The sequence below is a fragment of the Salmo salar genome, chromosome 12, assembly GCF_965601325.2.
Source record: "Salmo salar chromosome 12, fSalSal1, whole genome shotgun sequence".
In the NCBI taxonomy this organism is placed as follows: Eukaryota; Metazoa; Chordata; class Actinopteri; order Salmoniformes; family Salmonidae; genus Salmo; species Salmo salar.
Genome location: NC_138302.1, coordinates 75,964,177 through 75,991,028, shown reverse-complemented (window position 1 = coordinate 75,991,028; position 26,852 = coordinate 75,964,177). Strand labels below are relative to the sequence as shown.

Below are 26,852 nucleotides of genomic sequence, written 5' to 3'. Positions count from 1 at the left end.
CGCAAAACGCCTCTCAGTCAAACTGTGCTTTCTATTCTAATGGAAATGCTGTTTAAAAGAGTAAAGAAGTCTGACTGAAGTGTAGTTATGAAACAGCAAGCTTTCAGATCAGTGTCCCTAAATTGAATTAAATAGATAAATTGTGAAGGCAAAGACAACTTTAAAAAGTACTAGAAACGTTGTACTTTCAGTTAAAAAGAGGGACTAGGGACTATTCAACTTTGAATAGGGACTATGGACTCTGAACTTTGAACAGGGACTATTCAAAGTTGGGAGTCGATATAATACTGTATTTTTATAAGGATGTTCTCTAATTGTTAAAATTCACTAAATAGGTTCACAATTATTCAATGCTGTTGTACACAATATATATATATACACAATACCAGTCAAAAGTTGGGACACACCCACTCATTCAAGGGTTTTTCTTTATCTGTACTATTTTCTATACTGTAGAATAATAGTGAAGATATCAAAACTATGAAGTAACACATATGGAATCATGTAGTTACTAAAAAATTGTTAAACAAATAAAAATATATTTTATATTTCAGATTCTTCAAAGTAGCAACCCTTTGCCTTGATGACAGCTTTGCATAATCTTGGCATTCTCTCAACCAGCTTCATGAGGAATGATTTTCCAACAGCTCTTGAAGGAGTTCCCACATATGCTGAGCACTTGTTGGCTGCTTTTCCTTCACTCTGCGGTCCAACTCATCCCAAACCATCTCAATTGGGTTGGGGTCGGTGATTGTGAAGGTCAGGTTATCTGAAGCAGCACCATCACTCTCCTTCTTGGTCAAATAGCCCTTACACAGCCTGGAGGGGTGTTTTTTGAAAAACAAATGATAGTCCCACTAAGCAATAAACAGATTAAATGGCGTATTGCTGCAGAATGCTGTGTTAGCCATGCTGGTTAAGTGTGCCTTGAATTCACAGACAGTGTCCCCAGCAAAGCACCCCACACCATCACACCTCCTCCTCCATGTTTCACGGTGGAAACCACATATGCAGAGATCGAATTTCATTTTCCGGATTGAGTGACATTCATGTCTTAAAGTAATGATGAATCCAGCTTATTTAGCCAAAAAGTCATATTTTACAAGACAGGTGCAAAACACATGATTGTAAGATCCTGACAAGGATTTCTCAGAGTATGTTGCAATTAATCAAAATAAAAAAGTGTGCTGTGTTTACTCCAGTTAATTTAGCATGCCACGTAACCTAACATGGAAATCACAAGTTAATTTAAAAACATTACATGACTTGACATGTGCGATATTCAAATCACTAGTGTAAGGTACAATTTCCTGTTAGATTATGTATTTGTCTTTGGTAAGGATAATACAATTTATATAAGGCCCTTCTGTCATTAATCCTGGGCGTAGCTGGGACAATGTGATTAACATCAAATCTACAACATAACAGGAAATTGTTAAAAAGGCTGGATTATACCTTATGGCTGGGACATGCTGCATTTCATTTTAAGGTGTATTGCGAGATTATCATGCCTCGAACACTTGCCCCTACATGGCCATCCGAGGACCTCACACAGTATAGAGAGAGATTGGGGGGGGACGATGACGAGGGAGGTGTCGTCATAACCTGGCTCTCAGTGATGACAGACGTCTATGTAGTGTGGTCGTATATCATATATATGATATTATACATACCGCATAGTGACCCATAATAAGACTAAGCAATTAACAAAGCATAATTCTAGGCATATAAATTCTAAACTTAAGTATAAGACAAATAATTAACTAAGAGATGCATACTAGTTAGAAACCAATACACACAGGCAGTTAGAAAAGCCAAGCCTAGCTTTTTCAAGCAGAAATTTGCTTCCTGCAACACAAACTCCAAAAAGTTCTGGGACACTGTAAAGTCCATGGAGAATAAGAGCACCTCCTCCCAGCTGCCCACTGCACTGAGGATAGGAAACTCTGTCACCACCAATAAATCTACTATAATTGAGAATTTCAATAAGCATTTTTCTACGGCTGGCCATGCTTTCCACCTGGCTACCCCTACCCCGGTCAACAGCACTGCACCCCCCACAGCAACTCGCCCAAGCCTTCCCCATTTCTCCTTCTCCCAAATCCAGTCAGCTGATGTTCTGAAAGAGCTGCAAAATCTGGACCCCTACAAATCAGCCGGGCTAAACAATCTGGACCCTTTCTAAAATGATCTGCCGAAATTGTTGCAACCCCTATTACTAGCCTGTTCAACCTCTCTTTTGTGTCGTCTGAGATTCCAAAAGATTGGAAAGCAGCTGCGGTCATCCCCCTCTACAAAGGGGGGGGGGGGGGGCACTCTTGACCCAAACTGCTACAGACCTATATCTATCCTACCCTGCCTTTCTAAGGTCTTCGAAAGCCAAGTTAACAAACAGATTACTGACCATTTCGAATCCCACCGTACCTTCTCCACTATGCAATCTGGTTTCAGAGCTGGTCATGGGTGCACCTCAGCCACGCTCAAGGTCCTAAATGATATCTTAACCGCCATCGATAAGAAACAATACTGTGCAGCCGCATTCATTGACCTGGCCAAGGCTTTTGACTCTGTCAATCACCACATCCTCATCAGCAGACTCAACAGCCTCGGTTTCTCAAATGATTGCCTCGCCTGGTTCACAAACTACTTTTCCGATAGAGCTCAGTGTGTCAAATCGGAGGGCCTGTTGTCCGGACCTCTGGCAGTCTCTATGGGGTTGCCACAGGGTTCAATTCTTGGGCCAAATCTTTTCTCTGTATACATCAATGATGCCGCTCTTGCTGCTGGTGAGTCTCTGATCCACCTCTACGCAGACGACACCATTCTGTATACTTCCGGCACCTTCTTTGGACACTGTGTTAACTACCCTCCAGACGAGCTTCAATGCCATACAACTCTCCTTCCGTAGCCTCCAATTGCTCTTAAATACAAGTAAAACTAAATGCATGCTCTTCAACCGATCGCTGCCTACACCTGCCCGCCCGCCCAGCATCACTACTCTGGACGGTTCTGACTTAGAATATGTGGACAACTACAAATACCTCGGTGTCTGGTTAGACTGTAAACTCTCCTTCCAGACTCGCATCAAACATCTCAAGTTAAATCTAGAATTGGCTTCCTATTTCGCAACAAAGCATCCTTCACTCATGCTGCCAAACATACCCTCGTAAAACTAACCATCCTACTGACCAACTGACCATCCTCGACTTCGGCGATGTCATTTACAAAATAGCCTCCAACACCCTACTCAACAAATTGGATGCAGTCTATCACATTGCCATCCGTTTTGTCACCAAAGCACCATATACTACCCACCACTACGACCTGTACGCTTTCGTTGGCTGGCCCTTGCTTCATACTCGTTGCCAAACCCACTGGTTCCAGGTCATCTACAAGACCCTGCTAGGTAAAGTCCCACCTTATCTCAGGTCACTAGTCACCATAGCAGCACCCACCCGTAGCACACGCTCCAGCAGGTGTATTTCACTGGTCACCCCCAGAGCCAATTCCTCCTTTGGCCGCTTCTCCTTCCAGTTCTCTGCTGCCAATGACTGGAACGAACTACAAAAATCTCTGAAACTGTAAACACTTATCTCCCTCACCAGCTTTAAGCACCAGCTGTCAGAGCAGCTCACAGATCACTGCACCTGTACATAGCCCATCTGTAAATAGCCCAAACAATTACCTCATCCCCTACTGTATTTATTTATTTTGCTCCCTTGCACCCCAGTATTTCTACTTTGCACATTCACCTACTGCAAATCTACAATTCCAGTGTTTTTAATTGCTATATTGTATTTACTTCGCCACCATGGCCTTTTTATTGCCTTTACCTCCCTTATCTCGCCTAATTTGCTCACATTGTGTATAGACTTGCTTTTGTACTGTATGTTTGTTTTACTCCATGTGTAACTCTGTGTTGTTGTACGTGTCGAACTGCTTTGCTTTTCTTGGCCAGGTTGCAGTTGTAAATCAAAACTTGTTCTCAACTTGCCTACCTGGTTAAACAAAGGTAAAATTAAAATTAAAATAAATAAAATACTAGGCCAGATGCCTAGAGGCCTAGGAAATTAGAAAATATAATACAACATCTATGTGTGATGACCTGAGGAGGGAGTGGACTGGGTACAATAGTGATAAGACCACATTCCTGAGAGGACAATTGCATACAGTGTCATCAGAGTCCACTCTGAACAACTACAAGTAAGCACCAAGATTATACAGCCATGTAGATGGCTGTATAAGGGGGGAAGGGCGGGGGGATGGGCGTACTGACCCTTAGGCATTGTCTTGGGCCATTGGTGACAGAAAGCACATAAATTGAGGCCGAGCATACGGTGCCTTCAGAAAGTAATCACATCCCTTGATTTTTTTCCACATTTTGTTGCGTTACAGCCTAAATTTAACATGGATTAAATTATGATTTTGTCTCACTGGCCTAAACACAATATCCCATAACGCCAAAATAAAATTATGTTTTTAGACATTTTTACAAATGAATACAAAATGAAAAGCTGAAATGTCTTGAGTTAATAAGTATTCACCCCCTTTTAATATTTTTTACAATTTATTTAACCTTTATTTAACTAGGCAAGTCAAGAACAAATTCTTATTTACAAAGACGGCCGACCAAAAGGCAAAATGCCTCCTGCGGGGACGGGGGCTGGGATTAAAAATAAAAATAAATTAAATTAAATATAGGACAAAACACTCATCACGACAAGAGAGACAACAAATCACTACATAAAGAGAGACCTAAGACAACATCATAGCATGGCAGCAACACATGACAACACAGCATGGTAGCAACACAACATGAAAACAACACGGTAGCAACACATGGCAGCAACATGGTAGCAGCACAAAACAGAGTACAAACATTATTGGGCACAGACAACAGCACAAAGGGTAAGAAGGTAGAGACAACAATATTTCACGCAAAGCAGCCACAACTGTCAGTAAGAGTGTCCATGATTGAGTCTTTGAATGAAGAGATTGAGATAAAACTGTCCAGTTTGAGTGTTTGTTGCAGCTTGTTCTAGTCACTAGCTGCAGCAAACTGAAAAGACGAGCGACCCAGGGATGTGTGTGCTTTGGGGACCTTTAACAGAATGTGACTGGCAGAACGGGTGTTGTACGTGGAAGATGAGGGCTGCAGTAGATTTCTCAGATAGGGGGGAGTGAGGCCTAAGAGGGTTTTATAAATAAGCATCAACGAGTGGGTCTTGCGACCCCTTTGATATGGCAAGCCTAAAGTTCAGGAATAAGAATGTGCTTAACAAGTCACATAATAAGTTGCATGGACTCTGTGTGCAATAATAGTGTATAACATGATTTTTTAAGTCATTAAGTCATGATTTTTAACCTCATCTCTGTACCCCACACATAGTGAATTTCAAACACAGATTCAACCATAAAGAGAGGGAGGTTTTCCAATGCCTCGCAAAGAAGGGCACCTATTGGTAGATGGGTAAAAATATAAAAAACAGACGGTGACTATCCCTTAGAGCATGGTGAAGTTATTAATTACATTTTGGATGGTGTATCAATACACCCAGTCACTACAAAAATACAGGCGTCCTTCCTAACTCAGTTGCCAGAGAGGAAGAAAACTGCTCAGGGATTTCATCATGAGACTAATGGTGACTTTTAAACAGTTTCAGAGTTTAATGGCTGTGATAGGAGAAAACTGAGGATGGATCAACAACATTTTAGTTACTCCACAATACTAACCTAAATAACAGAGTGAAAAGAAGGAAGACTACAGAATAAAAATATTCTAAAACATGCATCGTGTTTGCAATAAGGCACTAAAGTAAAACTGGAAAAATGTGGCAAAGAAATGAACTTTATGATCCTGAATACAAAGTGTTATGTTTGGGACAAATCCAACACAACACATCACTGAGTACCACTCTTCATATTTTCAAGCATGATGGTGGCTGCATCATGTAATTGGCATGTTTGTCATCGGCAAGGACTAGGGAGTTTTTTAGGATGAATATACACTGGAGTTGTTCACTAAGACAATTGAATGTTCTTGAGTGAACGAGTTACAGTTTTGACTTAAATCTATGGCAAGACTTGAAAATGGCTGTCTAGTAATGATCAACAACCAACTTGACAGAGCTTAAAGAATTTTTTAAAGAATAATGTGAAAATATTGTACAATCCAGGTGTGCAAAGCTCTTCGAGACTTACCCAGAAAGACTCACAGCTGTAAACGCTGCCAAAGGTGATTCTAATATGTATTGACTCAGGGTTGTGAATACTTATGTAAATGAGATATTTCATTATGGGGTATTGTGTGTAGATGGGTGATAAAAAACATTTTTTTAATCAATTTTGAATTCAGGCTGTAACACAACAAAATGTGGAAAAAATAAAGGGGTATGAATACTTTCTGAAGGCACTGTACTGTACCTCTATTTCTGCCCTCAACCAGCTATTCAATATATTCACATATAAAAAGTTAATCTTAACAGAAACCGTTTACCTCTAGGAGTCATTTGGACTTCATCCAATTTGAAAAGATCTCTGTATGTGGGCTTATAATTGAAATAGATTCCTTAATCCTAACTCTGTGTTTGCAAGTGAATATGTGATTTCAGAAACATGTAATGCTTCATATCAAATCAAAGTATATTTGTCACGTGCACCGAATACAACAGGTGTAGACCTTACTGTGAAATGCTTACTTACAGCCTCTAACCAATAGTGCAAAAAAGGTATTAGGTGAACAATACGTAAGTAAAGAAATAAAAACAACAGTAAATAGACAGTGAAAAACAGTAGTGAGGCTATATACAGTAGCGAGGCTGTAAAAGTAGCGAGGCTACATACAGACACCGGTTAGTCAAGCTGATTGAGGTAGTATGTACATGTAGATATGGTTAAAGTGACTATGCATATATGATGAACAGAGAGTAGCAGTAGCATAAAGAAGGGTTGGCGTGTGGTGGATGGCGGGACACAATGCAGATAGCCCGGTTAGCCAATATGCGGGAGCACTGGTTGGTCGGCCCAATTGAGGTAGTATGTACATGAATGTATAGTTAAAGTGACTATGCATAAATGATAAACAGAGAGTAGTAGCAGCGTAAAAGAGGGGTTGGGGGGGGGGGGGGGGGGCACACAATGCAAATAGTCCGGATAGCCATTTGATTACCTGTTCAGGAGTCTTATGGCTTGGGGGTAAAAACTGTTGAGAAGCCTTTTTGTCCTAGACTTGGCACTCCGGTACCGCTTCCCATGCGATAGTAGAGAGAACAGTCTATGACTGGGGTGGCTGGGGTCTTTGACAATTTTAGGGCCTTCCTCTGACACCGCCTGGTGTAGAGGTCCTGGACGGCAGGCAGCTTAGCCCCAGTGATGTACTGGGCCGTACGCACTACCGTCTGTAGTGCCTTGCAGTCGGAGGCTGAGCAATTGCCGTACCAGGCAGTGATGCAACCAGTCAGGATGCTCTCGATGTTGCAGCTGTAGAAACTTTTGAGGATCTCAGGACCCATGGCAAATCTTTTTAGTTTCCTGAGGGGGAATAGGCTTTGTCGTGCCCTCTTCACGACTGTCTTGGTGTGTTTGGACCATTCTAGTTTGTTGGTGATATGGACACCAAGGAACTTGAAGCTCTCAACCTGCTCCACTACAACCCCGTCGATGAGAATGGGGGCGTGCTCGGTCCTCCTTTTCCTTTATTCTGCAATCATCTCCTTAGTCTTGGTTACGTTCAGGGATAGGTTGTTATTCTGGCACCACCCGGCCAGGTCTCTGACCTCCTCCCTATAGGCTGTCTCGTCGTTGTCGGTGATCAGGCCTACCACTGTTGTGTCATCTGCAAACTTAATGATGGTGTTCCTCCAGGGGAAGGACTGCCCGTTCCATGATCTCGCCATCACGGTTGACAACTCCCTTGTGTCCTCCTCCCAGAGTGCTAAGAACCTTGGCGTGATCCTGGACAACACCCTGTCGTTCTCCACTAACATCAAGGCGGTGACCCGATCCTGTAGGTTCATGCTCTACAACATTCGCAGAGTACGACCCTGCCTCACACAGGAAGCGGCGCAGGTCCTAATCCAGGCACTTGTCATCTCCCGTCTGGATTACTGCAACTCGCTGTTGGCTGGGCTCCCTGCCTGTGCCATTAAACCCCTACAACTCATCCAGAACGCCGCAGCCCGTCTGGTGTTCAACCTTCCCAAGTTCTCTCACGTCACCCCGCTCCTCCGCTCTCTCCACTGGCTTCCAGTTGAAGCTCGCATCCGCTACAAGACCATGGTGATTGCCTACGGAGCTGTGAAGGGAACGGCACCTCCATACCTTCAGGCTCTGATCAGGCCCTACACCCAAACAAGGGCACTGCGTTCATCCACCACTGGCCTGCTGGCCCCCCTACCTCTGAGGAAGCACAGTTCCCGCTCAGCCCAGTCAAAACTGTTCACTGCTCTGGCACCCCAATGGTGGAACAAGCTCCCTCACGACGCCAGGACAGCGGAGTCAATCACCACCTTCCGGAGACACCTGAAACCCCACCTCTTTAAGGAATACCTAGGATAGGATAAAGTAATCCTTCTAACCCCCCCCCCCACCTTAAAAGATTTAGATGCACTATTGTAAAGTGGTTGTTCCACTGGATATCATAAGGTGAATGCACCATTTTGTAAGTCGCTCTGGATAAGAGCGTCTGCTAAATGACTTAAATGTAATGTAATGTGTTGGAGTCGTGCCTGGCCATGCAGTCGTGCGTGAACAGGGAGTACAGGAGGGGACTGAGCACGCACCCCTGGGGGGCTCCAGTGTTGAGGATCAACGTGGCAGATGTGTTGCTACCTACCCTCACCACCTGGGGGCGGCCCGTCAGGAAGCCCAGGATCCAGTTGCAGAGGGGGGTGTTTAGTCCCAGGATCCTTAGCTTAGTGATGAGCTTTGAGGGTACTATGGTGTTGAACGCTGAGCTGTAGCCAATGAATAGCATTCTCACATAAGTGTTCTTTTTGTCCAGGTGGGAAAGGGCAGAGTAGAGTGCAATAGAGATTGCATCATCTGTGGATCTGTTTGGACGGTATGCAAATTGGAGTGGGTCCAGGGTTTCTGGGATAATGGTGTTGATGTGAGCCATGACCAGCCTTTCAAAGCACTTCATGGCTACGGACATGAGTGCTACGGGTCTGTAGTCATTTAGGCAGGTTGCCTTTATGTTCTTGGGCACAGGGACACTGGTGGTCTGCTTGAAACATATTGGTATTACAGACTCAATCAGGGACATGTTGAAAATGTCAGTGAAGACACCTGCCAGTTGGTCAGCACACACCTGGAGCACACGTCCTGGTAATCCGTCTGGCCCCGCAGCCTTGTGTATGTTGACCTGTTTATAGGTCTTACTCACATCGGTTACGGAGAGCATGATCACACAGTCATCCGGAACAGCTGATGCTCTCATGCATGCCTCAGTGTTGCTTGCCTCGAAGCGAGCATTGAAGTGATTTAGCTCGTCTGGTAGGCTCGTGTCACTGGGCAGCTCGCGGCTGTCCTTCCCTTTGTAGTCTGTAATAGTTTGCAAGCCCTGCCACATAAGAAGAGCGTCGGAGCCGGTGTAGTATGATTCAATCTTAGCCCTGTATTGACGCTTTGCCTGTTTGATGGTTCGTCACAGGGCATAGCAGGATTTCTTGTAAGCTTCCGGGTTAGAGTCCCGCACCTTGAAAGCAGCAGCTGTACCCTTTAGCTCATTGCAAATGTTGCCTGTAATCCATGGCTTCTGGTTGGGGTATGTACGTACAGTCACTGTGGGGACGATGTCCTGGATGCACTTTTTGATAAAGTCAGTGACTGATGTGGTGTACACCTCAATGCCATCAGAAGAATCCCGGAACATGTTCTAGTCTGTGATAGCAAAACAGTTATGTAGTTTAGCATCTGCTTCATCTGACCACTTTTTTATAGACCAAGTCACTGGTGCTTCCTGCTTTAATTTTTGCTTGTAAGCAGGAATCAGGAGGATAGAGTTGTGGTCGGATTTACCAAATGGAGGGCGAGGGAGAGCTTTGTACGCATCTCTGTGTGTGGAGTACGGGTGATCTAGAATTTTTTTACGTCTGGTAGCACATGTAACATGTTGATAGAAATTTGGTAGAACTGATTTAAGTTTCCCTGCATTAAAGTCTCCGGCCACTAGGAGCGCCGCCTCTGGGTGAGTGGTTTCCTGTTTGCTTATTTCCTTATACAGCTGACTGAGTGCGGTCTCAGTGCCAGCATCTGTCTGTGGTGGTAAATAAACAGCCACGAAAAGTATAGCTGAAAACTCTCTAGGCAAGTAGTGTGACCTGCAATTTATCACAATATACTCTACTTCAGGTGAGCAAAATCTAGAGACTTCCTTAGATTTTGTGCACCAGCTGTTGTTTACAAAAATATGCACAGATCGCCCCCCTCGTCTTACCGGAGTGAGCTGTTCTATCTTGCCTGTGCTGCGTATATCCCTCTAGCTGAATATCCATGTCCTCATTCAGCCAGGATTCCGTGAAACATAGGATATTACAGTTTTCGTGATCGTACCTCGTCTAATTTATTGTCCAATGATTGCACGTTGGCGAGTAATATTGACGGTAACGGCAGCTTTCCCACTCGCCTTCTGCGTGTCCTCACGAGGCATCCAGCTCTGTGCCCTCTTTACCTGCGTTTCTTCCTCTTGCAAATAACGGGATATTGGCCCTGTGTTTGGAGAATGTCCTGTGCGTCTTGCTTGTTGAAATAAAAATCTTCGTCAAATCCGAGGTGAGTGATCGCTGTCCTGATATCCAGAAGCTTTTTTTTGCCGTATAAGATACAGTTGCAGAAACATTATGTACAAAATAAGTTACAAATAACGGGAAAACCCCCCACATAATAGCACAATTTGTTGGGCGCCCGTAAAACTGCTGCCATTACTTCCAGCTTGATTTTAAAGCTTGCTGGCTATTTTGACATTTAGCCTCTGCAGCATTTACAAACATTCAGGCAGATGTTTGAAACTGGGTGTTAATACTCTAATATTGTGTAGTAATATCTGCTGTGCCACACTAGGAATCTGGGGCACTGACCTTTGGTCCTTTCTTCCATCCAGAAAAAGGACTCAGGGTGAGCCTAACAGGAAATTAATCATGCTTGGATGCTCCTGTGTGCAGGGCTGCCCATCCTTTTTTATAGAATGGAATCAAAATAATAAACTAGGTTATTTCTAATTACAGTATACTTTATCACAGTGGTCTTGCTGTTATTGTAGCATCAGATGTCTAACAACTGACGTCACCAACATTACCCGAAATATGATCAAAGCTACAAACATATACAATATGATACATTATTTATTCATATTACTGTGAAACGTGTGGATGCATATTCATGAGTGTGGTCTGGGGGAATGGATAATATAGAAAACAAGACCACTGATACGGTTATCTACAATCCCAACACATTCTTTAACTGGCATTTCACATTCCAGCATGCTGCTGCTACATGATCAAGGTCTCAGAACCCTGCAGAATGTGATGTTCAGTCAGCTGTGACCAGGACTAATGTGAGCCTTCCCTCATGTGCCAGTCTCCTAGAATAGAGCCAGGCAGTCACATGGGTAATCTGCATATCTGAAAACATAGGTCAGTCTAACTGAGGAAATTACTGTAAACTAACTGAGAGGAGGAGCGGATTACTACCACTGTTTCCCCCTCAAAAAACACACAGTGGTATTTAAGACCTCAGCCACACAACTTACATGACATTTCAGCTAAATTGATCTATTTATCTCTGAGGGCAAACTTTTATTTCGCTACCCAATACCTTTTTCTTTACTCTTATGTAAATCTCCAGCAGTGAATTTATGCGACTCCATTTATTTTTTGGTATAACCTTTCTCTAAATTCCTTTGATGCTCTAACCCAGGGACAGTTTTTTGAGTTGCTGGGTATGGAATTTGAAGATGATCTTTTAATTCAGATTTTTTTGGAGTCAGTGTTTGCAATGCTGTCAAATACTCACATAAACCTGCATCGATTTACTTCAAAAACGTAATGATGTTTACTACAAATGCCATGCAGACTAGTAGATATCTAACTGGTGTTGAATGTTTTTAATTTATTATTATTTTTAATTTATTTAACCTTTATTAAACCAGGCAAGTCAGTTAAGAACAAATTCTTATTTACAATGACGGCCTACCCCTGCCGTCATTGTAATTGCAAAGTATGTTATAACACTGCTAATGATCCACAACATAAGGATTGCATTCAACTTCTTATATAAATGCGTATCATGCTCGTGAATGAACAATACATTCTGTACTTTGCTGTGGCCCTGCATATTGTGATACAACGATAACCCCTCTCCCCATCATTATTTACAGTAGGTGGCAAAGTGTTCCACGCTAGATCTACTTCCACAACTATTGCTGGTCCTATAAAAGTAGTGACACATCAGTAGAAGCTCAAATCAAAGTTTATTTGTCACGTGCTTACTTACAGGCTCTAACCAATAGTGCGGAAAAAAAGGTTTTTGTGTGTGTGTGTGTGTGTGTGTGTGTGTGTGTGTGTGTGTGTGTGTGTGTGTGTGTGTGTGTGTGTGTGTGTGTGTGTGTGTGTAGGTAAGTAGAGAAATAAAACAACAGTAAAAAGACATTTGAAAATAAGAGTAGCAAGGCTATATACAGACACCGGTTAGTCAGGCTTATTGAGGTAGTATGCACATGTGGGTATGGTTAAAGTGACTATGCATATATGATGAACAGAGAGTAGCAGCTTTGAGAGTACGCACATTATCATTATCCAACACGTGGCAGCATTTTGTTAACCGAGTGTCACTACGAGCTATTTTGGGGGGGGGGGGGCATATGGGAAATTAACTCAGTGAACTTGTGTGGCAAGTCCTGAGTTGGATCAAAGGTTTTAGCGAGCTGGGTGAATGTTGTACTAAATTACAGATGTTATGTGTTGATTATGTACTGTAGTGCTTATATAGGGGCAATGAAATTGATGAATGAAACTCTTCCCAAATACTCTGGCTAAAACCTCCAGTGGCTGAGGATTTGGCAAAATTACGTCTTTATGATTTTTGGTTGTCTCCCGCTCGACAGTTACACCTCAGGAATGCAATCCCCAGGAAAGAAAGCCTCTCTATGGTTCAGAGGGAAGAAGTTGCAATGAATAATGGGAAATAATCTGTTGTCATAAAATGCACAGCCCACACAATCCCCCCTCATCCCCGCCCGCCTGCGCAGCTCCGGCCCATCCAGACTGACGTCAAAGTGCAGATTAGGATGCTTCTCCTCTTTTTTTCCTCACCTAATCTGACAGCTGGACTTTGATGAAACCCAGAGATGGTGCATTCACTGTAGGGAATATTCGTTTAGATACTGTAACTGAAGATGCAAGTAACTGGAGTCCCTCACTATGCAAACATCATGTCAAATCAAAAAATATTTGCAGGTAGAATCTTAGGCTACTGCAGACAACAATGCTATGTTGATGGAAATGCAGATAAAGGATACATGCCTACATGTATGTAGCTAAGGAGGCCTTAAGGAAACAGACCCTCAAGGATGGAGGTGGGGTCCTAGCAGATGATATACGGTGGAAATGGCAGGTATCACTGTCAGTGCTGGCAGGTATCACTGTCAGATGAAGGCAGGGGAAGAAAGATAAAGCACCTGCATACATTGGCACACACATTTATAGGGTTCTGCTGGGTTCATTGCACGGGAGGGCTTGGGCCTGCGATGGCTGATAGCACCAGCAGTACAGTTCAGACATTTAAATGTGCACGCTCATTACTCCAAGCAAGACGCTCCCTGCCACAAGGACCAAATCATTGAGGATGATCTTTGAAGAATTTTTTTGCCAGTAAATGTGCCTGTCCTTCCTTACATATTTCATTTTTTAGAACAGGCACCGCAGCGTGAAGACAAATCTTTCGTCTTATCATCTCAGATTTGACATACTTTATAAATGCTAATGGTATCCGTGTTGATACTTTATTATGTGCATTTCTAACCTTGATATAGCACGCATCAAGGACAAGCAGAAGCCTATGGTTTAAAGCTGAGGTCATGGTGACGTTGAATAAATCTAGCGCTGCCTGGCAGGCAGATGTTCTGCCTCTCTTTAGGAATGTCATTGTATGAATGGCAGACAGAAGTGAAAAGGATAAGAATGAGTTAAGGTGTTGACAGAGATGAGAAATCGCCAGTGCTTAGGAGTGCTATTCTTAGAGGCTTAAGCCCACTGTGATGAACCATGAACACAGATATAAGTGGAACACTATTGTACGCTGAGACACTTTACCAAGCCTCTAATAAGGGGCCAGAAATTGTTATTACTCAGCAGCCATGTTTGAACACGATAAGCAAAACCACATAATCCATATTAGGATGTAGGAAACACTGAGGAAAGTCTACAGTGAAATTGCTGATGAAGAGATGTCAGAGCCCAACCTAGTTTGGGACCCACCTGTTTAGCTAATATATATATCTGCCTGGCAGGCAGATGTTCTGCCTCTCTTTAGGAATGTCATTGTATGAATGGCAGACAGAAGTGAAAAGGATAAGAATGAGTTAAGGTGTTGACAGAGATGAGAAATCGCCAGTGCTTAGGAGTGCTATTCTTAGAGGCTTATATATATTAGCTATATATATATTAGCTAAACAGGTGGGTCCCAAACTAGATTGGGCTCTGCCATCTCTTCATCAGCAATTTCACTGTATAATTTCCTCACTGTTTCATACATCCTAATATGGATTATGTGGTTTTGGTTATCGTGTTCAAACATGGCTGCTGAGTAATAACAATTTCTATATATATAATATATATATATATATAAATTATATATATATATATATATATATATATATATATATTATATATATATATATATATATATAGTACCAGTCCTAAGTTTGGACACACCTACTCATTCAAGGGTTTTTCTTTATTTGTACTATTTTCTACATTGTAGAATAATAGGGAAGACATCAAAACTATGAAATAACACATATGAAATCATGTAGTAACCAAAAAAGTGTTAAACAAATCAAAATAGATTTTAGATTTTAGATCCTTCAAAGTGGCCACCCTTTGCCTTGATGACAGCTTTGCACACAGCGTAGCGGTTGGTAATCTTCTCTAGTTGCGCCGTGATTGGCTCAGTGTTCTGACATTCATGGGGACACTACGTCACCGCAAAATCTACAGAGAAGGCTTGAAAGTTCAAGCCCCCTTGGGTGCTGCCATAGATTTACATTAGAAGTGCCCATCCAAGAAGGCTCAAGATCATTGGCCACAGATAAAATTAAGTCCAATCAGGTTATATCTATTAGCTTTGATTGGACTGATCATGTCAACATCATACTTTCAAAATCTTAGCTAGCAAGCTAGACAAGCAGATGTCATCAATCAAGTTGACAATCTACTGGCAAATCCTTTTCAATCCTTGTCATATGAAGAGAAATTATAGATAAATCGTATCGGTGCTCATCAGCCATTGGACATAAACATTACACAAAAAGTTGGAAATTGCAAATTCAGCAATGAGTGGTTTGGAAGGAATCAGTGGCTAACTGCAAGTGTTGCAAATGCAATTCCTATTTTGTTTCCCCTGCCGGCTATTCGGTGGAGAGGGTGTGTGGTCCAAGTCTGGGTTTAAGAGTCTCTTTTCCAAGCTTAAAAGGATAATATTCACAAGCAACACCATGTCCCAGAAAATGTTGAATACATTGGCCATGCTGTCAAGTCAGCATGACTTCTGCCACATTCAAAACAACTTGAAAATCATAACTGGGAAATCTCAGACTTCAGTGAGTTCAAGACAACAGGGAACTCGGGAAAAAAACTAGCTCTGACTGGGTGTTTTGATGTTTTGAAAAGTCACCCTACTTGGAATTACAATTCGGGAACTCGGTCCTCTTTCTAGGGCTCCGACTGGAAGATAACTGATGTCATGATTCGCCCTTTTTTTCTCGAGTTCCCAGTTGTCTTGAAAGCACCATAAATCCAGAGAATACCAGACTTTGATGGCAAAGTCTTATGACCAAATTTCCCCACAAGAAGGACCGCCGCACCACCTTCCTGTTCAAGTGAGCACAGCACAACTGTGAGTCCAAAAATTGATTGTATGCTGCTGCATAAATTATGTTATATGCCAGGGAGATATGTATACTGTAGCTAAAAAAGTTATACTCAGTGTATGTTGTGTAGTAAGCTGTTAGTAGCCCATGTGCCTTACCCTAATAATTTGGTCCATTTCCCTTTCATAACTTAGCCTACTGTTCTGACTTGGTGGTACACATGTAGCCTATAGCCTGTTTTAGAGAAATGTAGTCATTGAATACTGTAAGAGCTTTCATTGTCTGCTTATATACCCCCTTTATTTATCCTACGGTTCTAACTTGGTGTACAGGGAGAATACTGTAAGAACGGCCCATGTTCTGAATTCTGTGGCTGTACATTTCAAAAGTGCTGAACGTTCAATCAGGAGAAACAACAGGGATTATCCAGTCGCAATACATTTTAATGACCTAAAGCATGACATTTCTACCTTAATATTTTGTGGCATAGAGAAAGTTAAGATATCAGACGGGGAGGTGATATTAATAATAGTCTGAGTAAAAGAGAATGTTTTTGGATTTTCACCCTCCGGACATTATTTCCTAAAGGACTTAATGATGAAATTACTATGTATGTTATGTTGTGAATTTGAACATAAATGATGTCCCTATTTAACATTACTCTGATGATTTTCATACGATGTACCCAATGAATAATGAAAACTTGCTACGTCCTCATTGTGGTTTTACAGACGTGTTTAATACGTCTTATTTATACACTTTTGTAATATTTATGAAATGCATATTGTTATATTTGGTAGCACTTATTTGTTTTTCCTTCGCCTCCAACCCCTTTCGATGCGTGGAACGGATGTGGGTGGGGCTAGGTCTACATAAGGGTGCTAATTAAAAAAAAATCACAAAAGGTCTGACGAAGGCCGTGAGGCCGATACGTAAGCTTATTAAATATCAGTGATACTATCAAGAGCAGTGTGTGGTTTCCTTTTTCCTTCAAAAGTGCTGAACAAATTGTTATATTGACTACATCTGTCTTAGCTCGCTCATTAATGTCTTAATCGAAATTATGGATTGCCTCTCATCCGGTCATCGTTCCTTTATGACATTGTTTGTAAATCTCAATTGTCAGTAGAAACCACATTTGTTTAAGCAAGTCAGCCATATCAAGGCAGTAAATGAGACTGAATGAACTGTTTCGCTGCCAGACAAGGCTCCGCTGATAGCCAGGTGTAGCAGTGGTAAGGATTCACTTTATGCTTTATGTAGGCCCTAACGGTTTGTGGGCAACGTTTGTCACCATTATAGTGCAATTAATGTATTGTTTAGTGTTGTGTTGTGTAGTGACTTTGCAGGTATGCATCTAAAAACATATTTTTAGTTTGCCCAACCAAGATTTACATGCTAAAATCACCACTGGTATTATGCTACTTTGAGCAAGGCACAAAGCTTTCATGTACAAACGACTCACATACCAAGTTATAACGGGGGACGCTTATTGTATATTGCCAAAGATTTCAGGATTTTTGCAATTTTTCTATCAAGGGAGGGAACCTACCTCTAAATTCCACCATGTGCTCTATAGAGATCATGAAAAGAAGCCACAACAAATATTGTTATGTAATTTTTTTGGGTTACTTTGTATTTTATTTTTTACTTTAGTTTATTTAGTACATATTTTCTTGTAAGTAAACATTTCACGGTAAGGTCTACTACCCCTGTTGTATTCGGCTCATGTGACAAATAACATTTGATTTGATTTGAAATATTATGCTTAACTGTTGGAACCCCCTGAACCCCCTGAGAGCCAAGCCTATCCTTTGTTTGCCTATCTCTGCACCAACAGCTTCTAGAGGAATGAGAGTTCCTTCAAAATCTCACACAAGCCAAACAGAGCAGTAAGCTAGCTCTTTTCAACACAGTCCAAAATCAAATCAATTCAATTCAAATCAGTGCAGGACTTCAGGGTGGAGGGGGAAGTTACAGTGCTTTTTGAACTCTCTTGCCCCTGGCATTTACTTATCTCCACTAATCGTAGTTTTTATCATATCTAAGGCCATTGACTGGGATGGCAGACTGCATTGCATCCATACAGGCCACTTAAAGTTCATCTGCCAGGACTTTCTCTTTTATTTCTTCCAACTACCCTACACAAGAGGTGGGTATTATGGCAGCGAGGGAAGATCAATTTGGCATAATGGCTACAGATTCTGTTGCATTATTCACATTGTGGGAGATGTAAGCCCTCCAGTGTTCCCTAGGACCTAAGACAACTTGGCAACAAGTCATCTTGGATGCGGAACCCATTTATGTGGATTCCCTGTTAATAAAATATGTTAAAGGTTAATTAAGCTTTTTTTACAACCAAATCTCTATATTTGATGTAAACGTCATGTTAAAGAAGGGTCCAGACACTTTGTTTGCAATTTCACATCTTTTTGAGAAACTTATCCCAACCAGACATGGATTTCCTCATCCTTGTTGTGCAGTATGGGGGCTTTTAAAAATATGAACAAAGGCTCCAAAAACACACAAATATGTCCTTTGGAAATGGAAAAGTTCTCAATATAGTGATGCAGGTCTTTACATGTTGTACACATGAAATTGTGTCATTCAAAACTTTATCCGCAACGTTATATTCCATTTTTTTGAGACTCGAGCGATACCTCTCCGTCTAGTCTACAAATAACTGCCAAAATAAAGGAAACACTAGAGTAATGAGCATTACTAAATATATTGAAAACAGGTGCTTCCACACAGGAAGTTCCAGACACTTGTAGAATCTATGTCAAGGAGCATTAAAGCTGTTCTGGCTGCTCGTAGTGGCCCAACGCCCTATTAAGACATTTGATGTTGGTGTTTCCTTTATTTTGGCAGTTACCTGTAGCAGCAGGCTACCCAGAAAATGAAACAGCTGGATAGGGGAAGCAGCTCAAGTCGCACAAAATGGAATATAACATTCCAGATAAGTAAAAAAAAATGACACAATTTCATGTGTACAACATCCAAAGACCTGCATCACTATACTGAGACCGTTTCCATTTTTAAAATGACGCATTGTTTTTTTTTTCAGAGCCCCTGTACAGCACAACGAGGATGAGGAAATTAATCGCTGGTTGCGGTAAGTTTCAAAAAAATAAAAAGTGTCTGGACCATTTTATTACATCCCATTTACATCAAGAATATAGATTTTGGTTGTGAAAAAAAAGCGAACTCCTCCTTTAATGGATTTACAAATACAGTTTTTTAACAAACAGAGCATTTATAAGCTGGTCCCAAAATGTTAGAGGCATGGTTTACCCATTACCTAAAAGGAGATAGATAGATAGATAGATAGATAGATAGATAGATAGATAGATAGATAGATAGATAGATAGATAGATAGATAGATAGATAGATAGATAGATAGATAGATAGATAGAAGATAGATAGATAGATAGATAGATAGATAGATAGATAGATAGATAGATAGATAGATAGATAGATAGATAGATAGATAGATAGATAGATAGATAGATAGATAGATAGATAGATAGATAGATAGATAGATAGATAGATAGATAGATAGATAGATAGATAGATAGATAGATAGATTGACACATGCAAATACCCTCTGAGCTTTGGTGGTTTCCTCAGTTTATTTTTAACATGTGGCTCAATATAGTGCCATAAAATATAAAACAGATTCATATGTTGCCGTATCATGGCATGAATCTTAAAAAATCTGTGATTAGGAACTAAAAACTAAAGTAAGGCCATTCCTCCCAAACTATACCACTATCTGAAGAAGACAGTAAACAAAAATACTGTCATACATTATTGAGTGTGGCAATGTAAGACAAACTCTATAGGGTCTATTTGATGATAGGAAAATGAGTAAACCAGATGAGTCCACACTGGTTTATACAAGTGTTTTTATATGACAGCTGAGCAGCATAATTGAGCAGCAGTTTGGAGCATTGTGTATTGGTGGAACCTAAACAACACATTACAGTTAATTAGGAAGAAGGCTCAAGTCCCACCTCCTCTCTCCTCTTCATTCTCTCCTCTTCATTTGACAGAACACAAAACTGGGGGACAGCATATTGAGCTACACAATACTACAAAGGCAATGTAAGGTCAATCTGATGTTCTATAACAGCCGAATGACTTGCACTCTATAGGTTTACATGGAGGGAAACGTTGAAAATCTGGAAGAAAAGTTGTAATATGTGAGTCACAGTGTTCTTTGTGGATTTGTATAGACCTCTTTTGACATTAAGGCGTCACAAGGCTTCAGAAGGTCCAAATTGCAAGGTTAAAAAAGTTCAAAATTAACTTTCTGTGGACAATAGTCACTGGCAATTCAACAGGCAATTTTTGTTCTATACTCTAGACGGAACAAAAACATCTCTACTAAAACATTGTTCAGGATATTGTTCGTAACAGATGCCCGCTCTAATCCCAAACATGTTTCCGGAAACACAATGCATGGTTGATGACCCTGCCTGTAAAAAAGACACATACCAAATGAATAAGGTAGCTGCGCTGACCACACAATAGCAAAATAAAATGCTAATTAAAAAGCACAGAGGGTAGGCTTTAGATTTGTTCATAATCATTTTATATAACTGCTGAAATAAAGCCTGGTGATTGGTTGATGGAGGAGCCACCACAGCCCACTTTCCTGCCAATATCTATTCTTACTTCCTGTGAGTCAAGCCCAGCTGTCACTAGCAGACGAGGACAGTGAACAGGAAAGCCTCAGATCAACTCCAACACACAACTTTTTAACTCCCCACTAAATCTCCCCCCACTGTTATGATCCACTGCCTGTTGGACAGCCTGCCATGGAGCAAAGCAAGCCATCAAAGTAAACGTCCAAGATAATGACTTATACTGATCTAGAAAGGGACTAAACAGACTAAACGCCAAAACCAAAAAAGAACGCTGTATGTAAAACTACAATATCAAATATTTCATTATCCGATCACGAGATGTGGGTTGATAAAACTGAATCAGTACATTGGCCTATAACAGAGCAGAAATTCAACTACAGTGCTTAACCACCACACAGTACTTGTGTCTGTGGACTTGGAATAACACATGATGTTCAGTATGCCTGTGCCCTCTGACCCTGGTGTGCCTGAACAGCGATTATTACTATCCTTATCCCTGTAATGGACAGATGTTCCTATCAGATCACACCAGCAGCACATCATGAGACCACATCCTTTTTCCTGATTCAAATCAAAACACAGGACTTTGTTCTCCCCACGTTGCCCTTTGAACCCATTTCCAGCTGTTTAGAGTTGAGATTTCAACTTAATTTCCTTTTCATATTGGTTTACCAAGACCATGTATCCATGTAATAAGGATATTATATTACAATACAATATCTAATGAATCTATCAAATTCATAAATATATCTAGTGGTATTTACAAACAATTTAGAGGAAATTGTATAAAGCATGAAAAAATGCATCACTCGTGTAAAATGTATGCTGACAAAATGTATCCTCTGCATTGATATTGTGTTTCTAATTTATTTTTGATTCTGTTTGCATTTAGACCCTGACACTGTGGAGGAGAGGGCAATGTGGGGAAATAGGATTATGGCTAGCTACTGTAGTTCATTGTAGAAAGTTCAACTCTGCTCTATGACCTGAATAATTGACATGGAATACATTACAGCAGGTTATAAATCAATACAAAATATCCTTAGGCTTGTGTGTTATCCACAGACTCAAAACATGACAGGGACAGTAATTAAATACATGTATTTGAGATTCAGCAATAAGAGACGACATTGTGCTGCCACAATGTGCACATACAAATAGATGAATAAAAACATCTCTCCATATGGGGGGTACTTACAAAGAGTGCCCAGCTAGACATATAAACAACCACTAGGCATTCAGCTGCTCTGGCAGTGTTGACTCACAGAGAACAAAAGAGAGCAAAACATTTAAATGAGAATACTCATGCCCATAGTTGGACAATGCTGCAAGAAACATTGAAGACAGAGCTGCATTGGGATGCAAAAGGAGTAGATTAGTAGATTTCTTTCTCATTTAGCAGACACTCTTATCCAGAGCAATTAAGGTTAAGTGCCTTGCTCAAGGGCACATCGGCAGATTTCACTTAGTCAGCTCAGAGATTCTAACCAGCAATCTTTAGGTTGCTGGCCCAACCCCTTAACCGCTAGACTACCTGCTGCCCTAAATGAGAAACTATTGCTGTGTATCTATACCATGGCCATTTTTATGTGGGTAAAACAAAATGTGTTTTTAGTACATGTGTGGGAAAACTTCCAACCTGGACCCTCATACAATCATGGTCATCTAATAATGGAAAATCTCTCCCTCACCTCTCCACTGTGATAGCTGATGTGAGGTGAGTAAGTAGCTTAAAATGGCTGTCATGCATTACCCAGGTAGGTGCTATACATTGGTGCTGGATGTGGTATTTCTCAGTGTACAGATTTTTGAGATCCATTGAAAAATACTATATAAATGTCTGTATTATTATAGTTTATTTATATAGTTACACAATTGTGGCCAGACTCTGTCCTTGTAAACAATATTACTCTTTCAATGTCAGGTTATGACACACACACACAAAATAATACAAGAGAGACTAAAGGGCTGTTCTAATCTAAACTACTATGACACCTTCCACTCGTTCTCTCACCCTCGAACAAGAAGGGCTCCCTTGGGAAAACGTCAGTGAAACGTCAATGGAGGGCTCACTGACTTGAGTGGAGTGGGAAGTGAAGGGTTGATGCTGCTTACAATGCAGTGGGCCAATGTAGGCATATGGAGTTAATGCACTGCATTTTCAGAGCAGCATGGATCTAGTGGCAAGTAGCCCGACATTCCTAACTACGCTTTAGCTAGAAACAGAGTTGTCCCCTGACATTTTGTAGCAGATCTGAGTCTGGCTAATGAAATCGTGATGAGGTTGCCCTGCCTGCAACTTCAAAATTAGTATCACCCTCAGCCCTTGAGGGAGTTGCTTCTTGGTCTAATGGTCAAGACGTTGTTTTCTCATGTGGCAGAATAGGGTTCAGATCCCGCCCGTGACAAAGGCGCCCAACTGTGGGACGGTCTTTCATGGGGTAGGAGGTCATAGGGGGTGTATGTAGAGGACATGAGCCAGGCTCATGTTGTCGTGATGAGGTAGCCCTGCCTGCGACTTCAAAATCAGTGTCATGCTTGGTTGAATAGGAAAGTGTCAAAGCGTTCACTCCCTCAATTGGTTAAAGGTGCAGCAGCATCATTGATGATTTGCATTCCCTTTCCTTAACCTTTTCGCCTCACTCCACCCACCAAAATCAATTCACTCTGCCCACATTTTTCACTTCACCTCAATTCCCTCTCCTTCAAATGAAAACTAATGACTTATAGTATTTTGCCTCCATCCTTTGCTTTCAGTGACCAATTGATTAGACTGCTCAATCACTATATTTCAAATGTATTATGTGTTTCAAACCTTTTATGAATGGAATAGGACAGTCAAAAGGCAGCCCATAGACTGCATCTAGGTATGAAAGATGCACTATGCATAAATCACTCCGCCATTTCCTGGTTGCTAAAATTCGAATAGTTAGACTTATTTCAGTGTATGTGATAAAACAAGCAAGTATAGTGTAGAGAATCATTGTACCACCTAAATTGTGAAATATATATTTTCCATAACCCAAAATCAGTATTTTCAGCTGTTTGAAGCTGGTGTATAAAACCGAAGGGTAAAAGAGCAAAAACTAAATTTAAGAATGAAACATAGAAATAGCACACAAAGAACAGATCTACCACTTCTTAGACTTGCTATCAATGAGAATCATAAATATACAGTACCAGCCAAAAGTTTGGACAAACCTACTCATTCCAGGGGTTTTCTTTATTTGTACTATCTTCTACATTGTAGAATAATAGTGAAGACATCAAAACCATGAAATAGCACACATGGAATCATGTAGTAATCAAAAAAGTGATTAACGAATCAAAATATATATATTTTTTTGAGATGCTTCAAAGTAGCCACCGTTTGCCTTGTTGGCAGTTTTGCACACTCTTGGCATTATCTCAACCAGCTTCATGAGGTAGTCACCTGGAATGGATTTCAATTAAAAGGAGTGCCTTGTTAAAAGTGAATTTGTGGAATTTCTTTCCTTCTCAATGCGTTTGAGCCAAATCAGTTTCGTTGTGACAAGATTGTGATGGTATACAGAAGATAGCCCTATTTGGTGAAAGACCAAGTCCATATTATGGCAAGAACAGCTCAAATAAGCAAAGAGAAACGACAATCCACCATTACTTTAAGAATGTCAGTCAATCCAGAAAATGTCAAGAGCTTTGAGGGTTTCTACAAGTGCAGTCGCAAAAACCATCAAGCGTTATGATGAATCTGGCTCTCATGAGGACCGCCACAGGAAAGGAAGACCCAAAGTTACCTCTGCTGCAGAGGATAAATTCATCAGAGTTAACTGCACCTCAGATTGCAGCCCAAATAAATGCTTCACAGAGTTCAAGTAACAGACACATCTCAACATCAACTGTTCAGAGGAGACTGTGTGAATAAGCCCTTCATGGTCGAATTGCTGCAAAGAAACCACTACTAAAGGACACCAATAAGAAGGGACTTGCGTGGGCCAAGAAACACGAGCAATGGACGTTAGACTGGTGGAAATCTGTACTTTGGTCTGATGAGTCAAAACATTTTATTTTTGGTTCCAACCGCCGTGTCTTTGTGAGACGCAGAGTAGGTGAACGGATGATCTCCGTATGTGTGGCTCCCACCGTGAAGCCCTTACACACCTCCAGGCTGTGTAAGGGCTATTTGACCAATAAGGAGAGTGATGGAGTGCTGCATCAGATGACCTGGCCTGCACAATCACCCAACCTCAAACCCAATGGAGATGGTTTGGGATGAGTTGGACCACAGAGTGAAGGAAAAGCAGCCAACAAGCGCTCAATATATGTGGGAACTCCTTCAAGACTGCTGGAAAAGCATTCCAGATGAAGCTGGTTGAGAGATTGCCAATAGTGTTCTGTGAAGAGGCGACTCCGAGATGCTGGCCTTCTAGGCAGAGTTAATCTGTCCAGTGTCTGTGTTCTTTTGCCCATCTTAATCTTTTATTTTTATTGGCCAGTCTGAGATATGGCTTTTTGGCTTTGCAATTTGCATCCTGGAGTCGCCGCTTCACTGTTGACGTTGAGACTGGTGTTTTGCAGGTACTATTTAATGAAGCTGCCAGTTGAGGACTTGTGAGGCGTCTGTTTCTCAAACTACACACTCTAATGTACTTGTCCTCTTGCTCAGTTGTGCACTGGGGCCTCCCACTCCTCTTTCTATTCTGGTTAGAGCCAGTTTGCGCTGGAATAACCCGATAGAATAGCCTTCATTTCTCAGAACAAGAATAGACTTACGAGTTTCAGAAGAAAGTTCTTTGTTTCTGGCCATTTTGAGCCTGTAATCAAACCCACAAATGCTGAAGCTCGAGATACTCTACTTGTCTAAAAAAGACCAGTTTTCTTGCTTCTTTAATCAGAACAACAGTTTTCAGCTGTGCTAACATAATTGCCAAAGGGTTTAATAACGATAAATTAGCCTTTTAAAATGGTAAACTTGGATTAGCTAACACAACGTGCCATTGGAACACAGGAGTGATGGTTGCTGATAATGGGCTCTGTATGCCTATGTAGATATTCCATAAACAAATCTGCCATTTCCAGCTACAATAGTCATTTACAACATGAACAATGTCTACACTGTATTTCTGATCAATTTTATGTTATTTTAATGGACAAAAAAAATGATTTTCTTTCAAAAACAAGTGAATTTCTAAGTGACATCAAACTTTTGAACGGTAGTGTATATATAAATCACATTTCTATGTGAATTTTGTTAGGTGGCCTAAAAAGTTACATATTGCAGCTTTATGTAAAAATGTGTGATTCAATGCTGTAGAATCTGGTCAGATCTTTGAGTGTCAGACAAATAAACGAAATCTACTCTAACAGTGACTGTGCTGTAGCCTAGTTTGGCTAAATAAAAGTTATTGATCTACATCATAAACGTAAACCTAATGCAAGACCCCAGGAGCCCATGGAATAGCCTTCAATTGTTTATAAAAATATGCAGCAGTACACAATGCCTTGATCTTATGAGAAAGTTCCAGTATCCAGGCAGTTTTTCATCCGTTTCTTACTCCCCATTATAACTATTATATGTGGGAGATAAGTAAATGTACCAATTGTCTTCATTCACAGATAAAAGGCTACTGTTATTTTGTTATTATTAGAAGTCTGGTCCTGGCTGTATTCATGGGCTATGGAGAACACTTGAGCTAAGGCTGCATTCAATGTGAGTCACCCAGGAGCCCGAAACATAACCGTAGCCTATAGCTGAATGCCATAATTCACAGGCAGCAAATCTGTTAGCGATCTGAAGTAGTAATGATAACAATCATAATAAAATAACATGAAGAAGATAATTACTTGATTTCACACTGTAAAGTTTATGGACCATTTGCAAGAAATACCATGATGTGTGATGCACACTTCCTCCATCTATGCTCTCCTTTACCAAACCCTAGTACCCAACGATACCATATCTGAGGATGCCAGCAGTCAATACTGAAGCTGCGGAGGAATACCATTCTAGGGTCTTCAAGGAAACCATTCACTTTATCGGAATGGGGAAAAGTTGAGGCAATTCTATGAGCATACATATTGAATGCTATGGTTCATAATATGAGCGGCCAACATTTAAACTGTTTCAAATGTAC

General features: G+C 41.0%; 1 protein-coding gene across 2 annotated transcripts in view; it reads right to left on the bottom strand.

Annotated features, from left to right (window-relative positions):
- LOC106565900 (immunoglobulin superfamily member 21) overlaps positions 1-26,852 on the bottom strand; it is a 298,458-nt gene that overhangs the window by 270,910 nt on the left and 696 nt on the right. The window lies entirely within an intron of this gene.